At 47.1% G+C, this 11,365-nt stretch overlaps 2 long non-coding RNA genes across 4 annotated transcripts; one reads left to right on the top strand and one right to left on the bottom strand.

Annotated features, from left to right (window-relative positions):
- Positions 1–1,031: 1,031 nt before the first annotated feature.
- Positions 1,032–5,067, bottom strand: LOC117864198 (uncharacterized). Of its 3 annotated transcripts, none has more exons than XR_011898717.1 (3): positions 3,027–5,067; positions 1,713–2,461; positions 1,032–1,632 (listed from the first exon to the last, which is right to left on the bottom strand). It is a non-coding gene; the product is annotated as an uncharacterized lncRNA (long non-coding RNA). The 3 variants fall into 3 exon arrangements; XR_011898718.1 differs by having other exon boundaries at positions 4,716–5,067; XR_011898716.1 differs by having other exon boundaries at positions 1,713–4,952.
- Positions 5,068–5,243: 176 nt separating this feature from the next.
- On the top strand, positions 5,244–8,052 carry LOC117865518 (uncharacterized). Its single transcript, XR_004642547.2, has 2 exons — positions 5,244–7,383; positions 7,530–8,052. It is a non-coding gene; the product is annotated as an uncharacterized lncRNA (long non-coding RNA).
- The last annotated feature ends 3,313 nt before the right edge of the window (positions 8,053–11,365 follow it).

The raw sequence follows: 11,365 nt of genomic DNA, 5'->3' as shown, positions 1-11,365 counted from the left end.
GTCAAAATATGAACTGCAATATTTTTATTTGTGCAAGCATGCCAACATCCAACCCAAGTGATCGCACAAAACAAAGTTGAGGTTACAAGCTGACAACATTTTTTTTACTAAATGCTGACAACATTTTTTTTTTACTAAATAGTGAAGTGCGAGGAAATGGTTGTTGTGCTGTTAAATGTTAGCCATGGAAATTGGTTTTGTCTATGTAGTGGTCCATGTTTATGGCCATAATTAGCAAGCTGATGAAGAAGTCTTGAAGAAGTACCTCTCATTGTTTGGAATTGGTCAAGCTCTAAAGAAATCTTGAAGAAGTACCTCTCATTATTTGGAATTGGTCAAGCTCTGATAGTACTCTTGCACTACTTAGTGTGAAGATGGATCATCTGGAATTGAAATTACAAAGCAAGCCATGAAGGATGACTGCTTGAACTGCAATTTGGAGGGATCCTTTTCTTTTTTGTTTTAGGCTACATGTCTCTTACATGTGCTGACGTTGTAACAGCGGCTACCTTTTGTAATAACTCCTCTTTTATGGATGTCTGAAGCTTGATTTTCATCCATTATCTAAAAAATTTCCCAACGAAAGAGTTGGATAAATAATTACTTCAAGTTAATCAATAAAATGTGAACTTGACAAAATTAACAGCCATTCAGTAAAAACAGCATATGCCATAAATAACACACAAACCGGGTAAAGTGTTCACCTAGAACCGCTACTTTGGAACCATGCCATTAATGATGCAAAACCCAAGCCAAAACTAGTTGAGCAAGGCTACAGTTAAAAGTTAAAACCCTCATTCATTAACATGTGAAAACATCCAATAGAACTGCCCATTGCAACCAGACAAAAGTGATTAACTTTGGGCGTTACAACCCAGTAAGATCATTCAAAACACCATTTATCAATCAGAACAGACGTAATGATACTTCCCATAACTGATTAAGTAAGAACAAAAGTAAAATAGTATTCGCAAGACAACTGATAAAAACAGTAAGCAATAAGAGATGGAATGAGAAAGGCACTTGGGGTATAAGAGTACCAGGAACTGCCACACAATTAGCTAATCTGCCGTTTCTGCACATGCAAGCAATGTTTAAAGGCATCAAAGGACCTCTATGCAAGAACAGAGCGAAATTAAAACTAAGGATCACTCTATAAAAGAGCATTGAAGAAGAACTGGACAAATCTTATGCGAGATGGCACGCAGCAGCTGGGTCCTGACATCAGTGGCAGGAATGCCAGTGTTAAGAGTTAAGACCTAATCATATGTAGAAGTAGTTAAATTCCACCGTATGACAAGATTCATTGATGTACCACCTTCCAAGAGTACTATAACCTAAACCAGGAACTTAACCAAAAAGTATTGCAGCTCCAACTTCTGCTTTTGCATTTCCCAATGCTGAAATCCATCGCATAAACAACAGCCTAACACTAAGAAGTTAACCAAAATGCCTTCCGGGTCCAACCTCTCCTACTCTGCCTCAACCTCTGCCTACTTCCTACTCAGTCCTGCAAATGAATGCAAGAATCAAGAAGACCAAAACCTCAACCGCGGACCAGGCTTCACCTTTGACCCGTCTGTAGTCAGTACACTGGATGATTCGTAAACCTCCCATATGCTGCTGAATATCCTGCAGAACAGCAAGGTTTAAACACCTTCATGAACCAGAAATAAAAGAAACAATAGAAATCTCGTGTCAAGGAAGCTTACTGTTTTCTGATTAAGCGGGCAGCCAACATATTCCTCAAAAGTTTCGACATGTACGGGCCCATCTTGCTTGATGCAAACACCTCCATCTCAGGAATACAGCTGATTGCAGAATGATCAACTATATGATTCAGAAGGTGACGATTATATCTCACGGACCCCCAGAGGTCAAATGTGAATCTTTGCAGTACGTCCTGTTCAGAAGCTTCTCCATCACCGCCCTTCTTGTTTTCTCCACCCTCGCCCTTCTTGTTTTCTCCATAGCATCTTCTCTGTCATAACTATGTGCATAAACTTCCCTGAGCAGCTCAACACTACCAAAGGCAGCATCACTATGCCAGTCATAAATTGGTTCCAGAAGGAAGACTGCAGAGAAGAGGTTTTCTTCATCGTTGTGAAACTCTCGTGTCTATGGCAACCAATACAAATGAAGGTTTTTTTGTGATCCTGAATTTGGAGTGGTCTATCACAACTCCCCCCCCCCCCCCCCCCCCCCCTTCCCATGACAAGTACTCAGAATGGGTGTGAAATATCTCTTCTGCAAATCTGCGCAGCAGTGCTTTAGTCAAATTCGACAAGGTATGCACATCATACCCTAGGCCCAGCAGGTTTCTCACAATTTTGATCGGATCATGTTTCTTTACAAAGTATTCTTTTACACGCTTGATGCTTTGTGGCATTGCCTGAAATTCCAGGGTTCCCCTTTGATTTAGCTCTTCTGCAGTACCAAGGTCCTGATCGACCAGAAACCTCTGCACAAGGGGAAGCAACAGGTTATTTCTACAAGAAAAGAGTACATAAATTAGCATAACCATCTAGAACAGTAAACTATGTCTAATAAGGTAATCATAAACCATATGGATCAATTATAAACAAGATAAAGATGTGATTACGAACTGTAATACAGCATGTAGTTATGCCTCTACTGCTCCCAGTAGCGGAGCTTGATCCCAAATTGATATAGGGCCAACACAGATTGGAAGGCGAATAACACAAGAGAGGGGATCAATTTTAGGTTTAACTAACAATTAGACCTAATATCTACTATCTTCAGCAAGGGATTGCAAAATTTGAGGGGGGCCATGGCCCCTATCGGCCATCACTAAGCTCTGCCCCTAGCCGCTGCAAATGATTTGCCTGGCCGATCTAACAGTAATTCACCTATTGAAAATTAGCAGTGCAGGGTTTACGCACAAACAAGCAACTCAAGAAAATACATGCTATGCAATCAGGGAATGAATTCAATCGCTCTAATTTGATGAAACAACCATGACATCACTTGATACATTATAGTAGTTGTTGAAGGTGATATGTTACCTTTTTCCTTTGGTTGAGGTTGACAATGTCAATTGCCATGTCCAGATCAGTCTGCAAAACGTGCTCAAACTCAACTTTAAGATTGAAAGACCCTATTTCCTTCATGGATTTCACCATGGAGAGGTAGAAAAGTACATTACTGTCACCATCGGTGAAGCTAAAAAACAATTGAATAAGATGATAGACCAAATATGGTGAATTGGCGATGCATTATTTGAAGGTAAGGAAAGATCTTACCTGTTGAGAAATGTGTCGAATTTATCGATGATGCTCTGATCACGAACCGCATAGCGGATGGCTATGCTCGGGAAGCTTGTCTCTAGCAAACTTGTCCCTGAGGAGCTTGTTGCCAAGGAGCATGTTGCTGGTGAGCTTGTTGCTGAGGAGCTTGTCCCTGGGAAAGCTTGTCTCTTGGAAGCTTTGGGAAATGCTCTCTTCGACATGGTCCATCGGCCATGCCTGATGAGGACCTAAAGAAAGAGCTTGCCGCCATCTCTGGTTTGGGGCAAGGTACCTTGTCGAAGAGAGCATTTCCCAAAGCTTCCAAGAAACAAGCTTCCAATAGATAAACTCCTGAGGGGCAAGCTCTTCAACAACAAGCTAACCAGGGACAAGCTCACCAGCGACAAGCTCCCTGAGCACAGCCATCCGCTGATGCAGTCCGTGATCAGAGCATCATCGATAAATTCAACACATTTCTCAACAGGTAAGATCTTTCCTCACCTTCAAACAATAAATCACCAATTCACCATATATGATCCATCATCTTATTCAATTGTTCTTCAGTTTCACCGACGGTGACAGTAATGCACCTTTCTACCCCTCCATAGTGAAATCCATGAAGGAAATAGGATCTTTCAATCTCAAAGTTGAGTTTGAGCATGTTCTGCAGATTGATCTGAACATGGCAATTGACATTGTCAACCTCGACCAGAGAAAAAGGTAACATATCACCTTTAACAACTACTATAATGTATCAAGTGATGTCATAGTTGTTTCATCAAACTAAAGCGATTGAATTCATTCTACTGATTGCATAGTATGTATCTTCTTGAGTTGCTTGTTTGTGCGCAAACCCTGCACTGCTAATTTCCAATAGGTGAATTAATGTCAGACCGGCCAGACAAATCATTTGCAGCAGCCAGGGACGGAGCTTAGTGATGGTCGATAGGGGCCATGGCCCCCCTCAAATTTTACAATCCCTTGCTGAAGATAGTAGATATTAGGTCTAATTGTTAGTTAAACCTAAAATTGACCCCCTCTCTCTTGTGTTATTCACCTTCCAATCTGTGTTGGCCCCATATCAATTTGGGATCAAACTCCGCCACTGAGAGCAGTAGAGGCATAACTACATACTGTATTACAGTTCGTAATCACATCTTTATCTGATTTATGATTAATCCATATAATTTATGGTTTGCCTCATTAAATATAATTTCCTGCCCTAGATGGCTATGCTAATTCATGTACTCTTTTTTTCTTGAAGAAACAACCTGTTGCTTCCCCTTGTGCAAAGATTTCTGGTCGATTAGAACCTTGCTACCGCAGAAGAGCTAAATCAGAAGGGAACTCTAAAATTCTAGTCAATGCCACGAAGCATCAAGCATGTAAAAGATTACTTTGCAACGAAACATGATCTATTTAATATTGTGAGAAACCTGCTTTGGGCCTAGGGTATGATGTGCGTACCTCGTCGGACGGGGGAGAGTCCGATTTCTTGCGCTCCAGCACTCTGAGCTGGCCTTCCTCGCCTTGCCCCAAACCAGTGACGGCGGCAGGCTCTTTCTTCAGGTCATCATCGGGCATGGCCGATGGACCATCCGCCGGTTCCTTTTGCTGCGTGCTTCCGCCGCCGCCAATTTCGCCCCCTGCTGCAAACGCCATTCTCCTACGCCTGCGCCTTTCTCGACTCCCGGCCATCTTCAGGACCGGACCGCCGCCGATCGGGATTCTGGCTAGGGTTTCATCGGCCGAAGGGAGAGACAGCGAGCGCACCGAGTGACGGGGATTGGGGTGAGTTCTGAGGTTGGCCTCATGGAGTCACGGTGGGTTGGTGGGTAGGACTCTGGAACAGCCTGCTGCGGCCCATTTTCTCAGCAGTGCACGGCCCATCTCTAATCTACGAAATCCGGGTCATTCCGCTCCATCCCGTCCGCTCCCCCTCCCTGCGTCCCCGCCGCGCCGCCACCACTCCCTCCCTGCGTCACCACCGCGGCGCCTCCCGACGACCCCTCCCTGCGTCGCCGCCTCCAACCTCCCGTCGATCCCCTTCCTCCCCACCCTCTCGCCGCTAAAAACAGATCTGCTGGGAGGCTGCTGCCGCTGCCGCCGGGATGGCGACGCACACTTCACGCCGTCGCAGGCGCACGAGGCGTCGCACCACCACTTGGCGTCCGCCGGCGGAGGCGGCGAAGGCCACCGCGCGCCTGCACGCTTCCGTGCCGCCGGCCACGGCGGCGGCGCTGTGCCCGCCACACCTCTCGCGGCGGCGTCCCCAGCATCCTCCTCCGCGGCGTGCCCGCCCACCCACAACCGAATCTCCATCGGCCCCGGCGCGTCGATGGCCGCGGACGCGCTCTCCATCATCCCAGGTGCCGTGCTGCGGAACCTCTCCGACAAGCTGTACGAGAAGCGGAAGAACGCTGCGCTCGAGGTGAGGTATTTCTATTCCTCGAGGGGCTTTGGTCTTCGAGCAATCGCCATGGATTAGAGGTGGAATTTTTGTCACTGTGGGGTCTTGTACAGATTGAGGGGATCGTGAAGCAGCTCCCAATGGCTAGCGAGCATGAGAAGATATCAGCGGTCAAATCGCTGCTACCAACGATTTCACCTACTCGCTGCGAACCATCGGAAGGTTTGCATAGACCACTGTGGTTCATGCTTCCGGTGTTGACGGGGTCAGATTTGTTGAGTTCTCTGTCGCTTTGATGTTAGCAGGGTGGGTTGATTGGCCTTGCAGCAGTTACTGTCGGACACGCGCAAAGAGATGGCCTGTCAAGAGGAGGAGGAAGGTATATTTACCAATGGATCATAATCATGCGGTGGATATCAGTCACCTGGAATTAATCATTTTCTCCAGGGTTCTGATATATAACACCTCCCAAATATAAGCAGGTGTGTTTGTTTCATGGAGCATCAGTATGTAGTAGAGAAGAGTTCTTCATCTAAAATTGCTATATTCTGTAAGTGGTAAGTGGTAATTGAGGGCTTGGATTGGATATAAGTGGTAGTTGTCAGAGTCTAGATACCAGAGCTTCTTGAGAGTGCATGGGTACAGATGTTGTGTATAGTGCTTGAGGACAGGTTTTACATGACATGTATTTTTCTAAATACCAGTTCACCTGCCGTTTCACTAACGCAAGGAAATCACACAAGCATTCCGGTTTTCTAAGTTTAAGCTGCCCAGTGACCATGAGTTTAAAAACAAAGGAGGGGACTTTCCTCTGTTTTAACTCCTTCATTAGCGAATGATAGATCTGCAGTTGAGATGCAAATCTGATTCTAAGGTAGAGGGGGCAAGTTATATTTGTTTATTATTTTTGTTATCTATGGTTGAGATGCAAACCTGATTCTAAGGTAAGGGGGTAAGATATATTTGTTTACTGTTTTTGTTTATATGATAGTAGAATGCATGTTTTTGTCCAATGTTTAGTTGGTCGGTGTGTATCTTGTATCAAAGTAATATCAATTTTTATGCCCGTAGCAACACACGGTCATGTACCAGTACTACTTAAAAAAAAGTAAAATTGGGATTTTTTTCCGTATGTCGCCCTCCGCTCCGCTTCGTGGCCCTCCGTCCCCTCCCGTGTCCTCTCCTCACTCACCCGTCCTTTCGCCTCGCGTGACCTGCTCTGCCTCCTTCCGCGCTCCGCTCCGTCCGATCCCGCAAATTCCTCCGAGCTGTCCCTAAGCCTCGCGTGCCCTGCGCCGCCGCCCTGCGCTCTTCTCTTCTCCATGCTCTCCCTGCGTCGCCGCCATCGCTCTCCTCTCCTCGCTCGCTCGGCGCCGCTGGCCTCCGAGCCGTCCTTCTGCCTCGCGCGTCCTGCGCCGCCACCCTACGCTCTCCTTCTCTCCCCACTCTCCTTGCGCCGCCGCTGCCGTGCGCTCTCCTCGCTTGCCCAGCGCCGCCGCCGCTCTCCTCCTCTCCTCGCTCGCCCGGCGCTGCCGCCCTCCGAGCCGTCCCTCCGCCTCGCACGCCCTGCTCCTCTCCCCGCGCCGCCGCCCTCCTCGTCCCCGTGGATTCGTTGCCCTTCTCTTTTCGTTCTTCCTGTGCCGTATCCTCACTGTTTCTTGGTTTCCTGAGCAGATCATCCGCAAGGGATTTTACCAGACCAAGAATGTGGAGCACAAGGGCCAGGTATCATATACTCCTCTTCCTCCCTTTCCCCCTCATCCATCTTTTGATTTGGTTTGCCATGTCGATGCTGATGCGCCATTGCGTCTCGTTGATTGGATGCGATTCGATCGGTACTCACAGTGCCGCACATTGCTCAACTGTGGCAGGTGGATTTGGTGACGGACAAGGCCTGCGAGGACCTCATCTTCAACCACCTCAACTGGCGGCGGCACACAGGCTCGGGGTCGACGTTGCGTGGGTGCGTGGTGACCGCGCCCGCAGCACGCGTTCCCCCGGCAGCGGTCGTGGCTCTAAGCCTCGTCTACGGCGTGGAATGACGAGGGCGGAAGGGTGGGTAGTGGGCAGCTCACCGGCGAATATAGACTCCATGAGAGATGGCACCGATGCGTCACTATAGGCACGGACGATGCCCAAGATGCACCGCCCAAGGTACTTAGCTGTGCACTCGCTTCGGTTGTGAAGAACGGCAAATATAAGGTTGCACAATCTTTGAAATCCTCCATTGTCCTATTCTAATTAGCCTCGACCATACACGTCACATGCATCGTTGCTTGCACATGACATTATACCTTAGGATCTTATCAGAGTAAACTACATTGAAAGGCCTATGTAACCTCACTGTGTAGTCAGCCACGAAAAATTTGAGCTCCTCAAGACTGTTGAACTTCATTCCCTTCCTAATCACTGGATTCTCACTATAAGGTATCCCTTCCGAATTCACCGTAGGAGTTTCACATACGTCTTTGTGGATCATGCTTATGTCCTTTCCATTGGGAACAGATGGGAGTTGGACATGACATTCCTTCAACAACTGCAACTCATTAGGGGTGTAATCAAAATATTCGTCCACATGACCTATGTCCTCTACATCATGCACGGTTGTATTGTTGACTTGGGGCCCGTCCTCCTGAGATTGTGTCTCCTCTCAGATTCAAGCCCATCCTCCTCGGATTGTGACTCCTCCTCCTCCTCACATTCAGGCCCATCTCCGACTACTACATTTTTATGTGCGTTGGCCTGAACATCTTCTACCCCATCCTCCTCCTCAAAGTCATCATCTTCGGAACCTAGAGATATGTCATCATCATCTATGTTTGCTTCTTCCCGCTCAAAAGTATCGTTGGGAAAATCATCATTCGCAATGGCCATGCCAAAATCAAATTGGCTTTCACCTAAACCGTGCTATGAAATTGTTGATTCTTGGGTACCATTCTCAACCACTAACCGTACTTCATCTCTCAAGGCAACATTTGCATTAGGTCTAGGACAAAAATCAACTACCACCTCCAAACATACAACATTTGCTTGCTCAACTACCTCCTTATATTACTTCCTGTTAGACTCGGATGCCAAGTTTATAAGAACATAATGAGATCTAGCTTTCCCACAATCAAAACGACCTTTCAATGTCATCTCATCCACTCGACATCCATAATTTCTCATTGCACGGTCAACTAAATCTTTAAAACTTGGATGAGCATCGAACAATTCCACTACCTCATTCATATTCTCAAACTCCCCATTCTCTTTCACAATCCCACCATGAAACATACGAACTAAACGACCCATCTACAAAATACAAAAACTTTACCATACTAAGTATAGCAAATATATTACGAACAATAACAAAATAAAATACATCAATTCGACATATTACACAAATAAACCTACCAATACCATGTAAACTACACAAATGCATCAATAACTACATAAATCGAAGCATGCAATAAGTTCTACATGTCAATATCGCGGGCAGAGAGTATACTGCGTATGAACTAAGCATCCATTAGTACGTAACAACATTGCATTTCATCAAAAATTTGAAACTACAACCTAAACCTAGGTCACCTAAACATCCTCCGATCTACCAAATGGAACAGTAAAACAAGAGAAAAAGTGGGGGGAATACCTTAGAGCAAAGAGGCAGCTCGGGTCAGGGTTGGAGGAGGAAGAGAGGAGGAGGAGGAAGGGTGACGCGCGCCTTTAACTTGGGCACTGCCCCGCCACGCGGTCTGGCGTAGCAAGGCTGCCACGCCAACTCATGTGGCGCGGCTTGCTTTGCCGTGTCAGCGTGGCAGCGCTGTCGCACCACTGCATGTGGCGCGGCAAAGGCTAACTGTCGTGCTACGGGGCACGGCGCGACCCTTTTGATCGCGCCGTGTAGTCGCGCCATGCAAATAAAGTTTGGGAGGGATTTTTTTTAAAAATATCTTTAAAAAGATTAAAAAAAATCACGTGTACGTAAACCACTCTAGCAGGCTCTAGTTGTCTTTGACAGTCCAAGTGCTTCTTTTTTTTTTCTGAAAGTGCTTGTGATCGTTCACGATCTCAGCCAACCGGGCCGTGCAGACTTTGTGCGCACAAACGACACCGGAAACCTTTATCCGGGCTTTTTGGGGTGGCAGCATCTCAGTCCAATCAAAGCGTTTCGCTGTCCATGCGTTTCTTTGTGTTTTCTTCCGCTCCGCTGCCTGTAGAATTTTTAGACCTGCGCTTTCCCACGGTTCGTCAATGCAAAGGTCGCCAGTGTTCTTGAAGAGGCTCCACCACCAGTTCTGGTGAAGCCATACCAAAAGACACAACCAAAACAGCTTTAGTGAAATCCGCTCTCCGAAGCGTTTCGATGGGGGAGAAGTAAAAAAAAAATGGCTCTCCATGGCTTCATCATCGACCGCATGGGCATGTGACCCTTTTGCCCACCGTGACCCATGGCGGAGGAGAGCAGAGAGTAGGCGCGGGGCAGAGCAATGACGTGGTGGAGCTCCATGGCTGGCGACGGAGGGAGGCGGCGTTGGGGCGCGCAGCTGAGGGAGGCGGCGCTAGGGCATGGGACAGAGAGAGGTAGCGCTGGGGGGCGGCGCGCTAGTGGCGCTGGGAGCGGATGGCGGCGTTGGGCCGGCAGGCTGGTGGCGCTAGGGGCGGGACCGCGGGAGGCGCTAGGGCTGGCGGGGGTGGAGAAGAGCGCTAGGAGATAACGCTGTGAGCGGGTAAGGATCGAGAGGATGGCAGCGCTAGAAAGAAAAATAAGAGACGAAGGAAAGAGAAAAAAAAAGAAGGGAGAAAAAAAGGAAAAATTAGAAGAAAAGGTAATGAAGGGCATTCTAGACATTTTATATTTTTTATCCATTTGAAACATTATAGAGAAGTTATTTTGCCAAATATTTTTCTCACTAGACAAGCTGGAGTAAAAAAAAATGCTCCACCAGAGAAACTACAACTAGAGTCATTTCAGCCGCAGCCACAACCTGTCAAACGAGAGCCTGAACCCTTTCTTGATCAAGGAGCACTTGTCCCTATCGCGTTGAACTGGCCACGTCGCATCCTTGGACTCGCTGAGCACACACCACAGTCCCGTGTACACATTGGATCTGGATCGACTATTGGGTCGTTGGACGGTCGCAGAGAGGGACTTTTTTGGACCTGAGAAAATCAACGCAACGCACATCCGAAGAGCTCATCTAGATCGCGCGCGCTCCTGTCGAAAGCAGCAAGCCAAGCAAGCACCTCGGCGTCGCAGCTTGCGAGCATCCGGAAACTGACGAGATGGGCTTGCTGTGCTGGCTCTTCGTACGTGGACTCATGTACATGACCGGACAATGACATGGGTCCAGCTTGATGTAGGTCCCAACTATAGCGCAAGTCAAACAAGAAATTCATCGGCTACCAGAAGCACCAGCGCTCATGTACTTCTAGTTCGTGGCTGTTGCCATTTTGGTGCTCTTTTTCTTGAGGAAAATGACATGAATTCAAGCATAGAATTGCATTTCTGTCAGTAACACTATTGAAATAGCTACGTCCATGTTTTTTTATAACCTCAGTCCAATTGATTTCTATGTCCATGTCAAGGAGGATTTACGTAGGATTCTGTTTTTATAGGGAAACAAATTAAAATCCCATGCCCATTTTGGAAGATAGAAATACTCCGTACATCCTACTCCGTATGCAATTGGCATGGACGTTCAAGAATTCTGAATCGAGGTCT

This window comes from Setaria viridis, chromosome 7 (genome assembly GCF_005286985.2).
Source record: "Setaria viridis chromosome 7, Setaria_viridis_v4.0, whole genome shotgun sequence".
Lineage (NCBI taxonomy): Eukaryota > Viridiplantae > Streptophyta > Magnoliopsida > Poales > Poaceae > Setaria > Setaria viridis.
The sequence above is the reverse complement of the archived record's forward strand: the minus strand, read 5'-3'. Positions and strand labels throughout refer to the sequence as shown.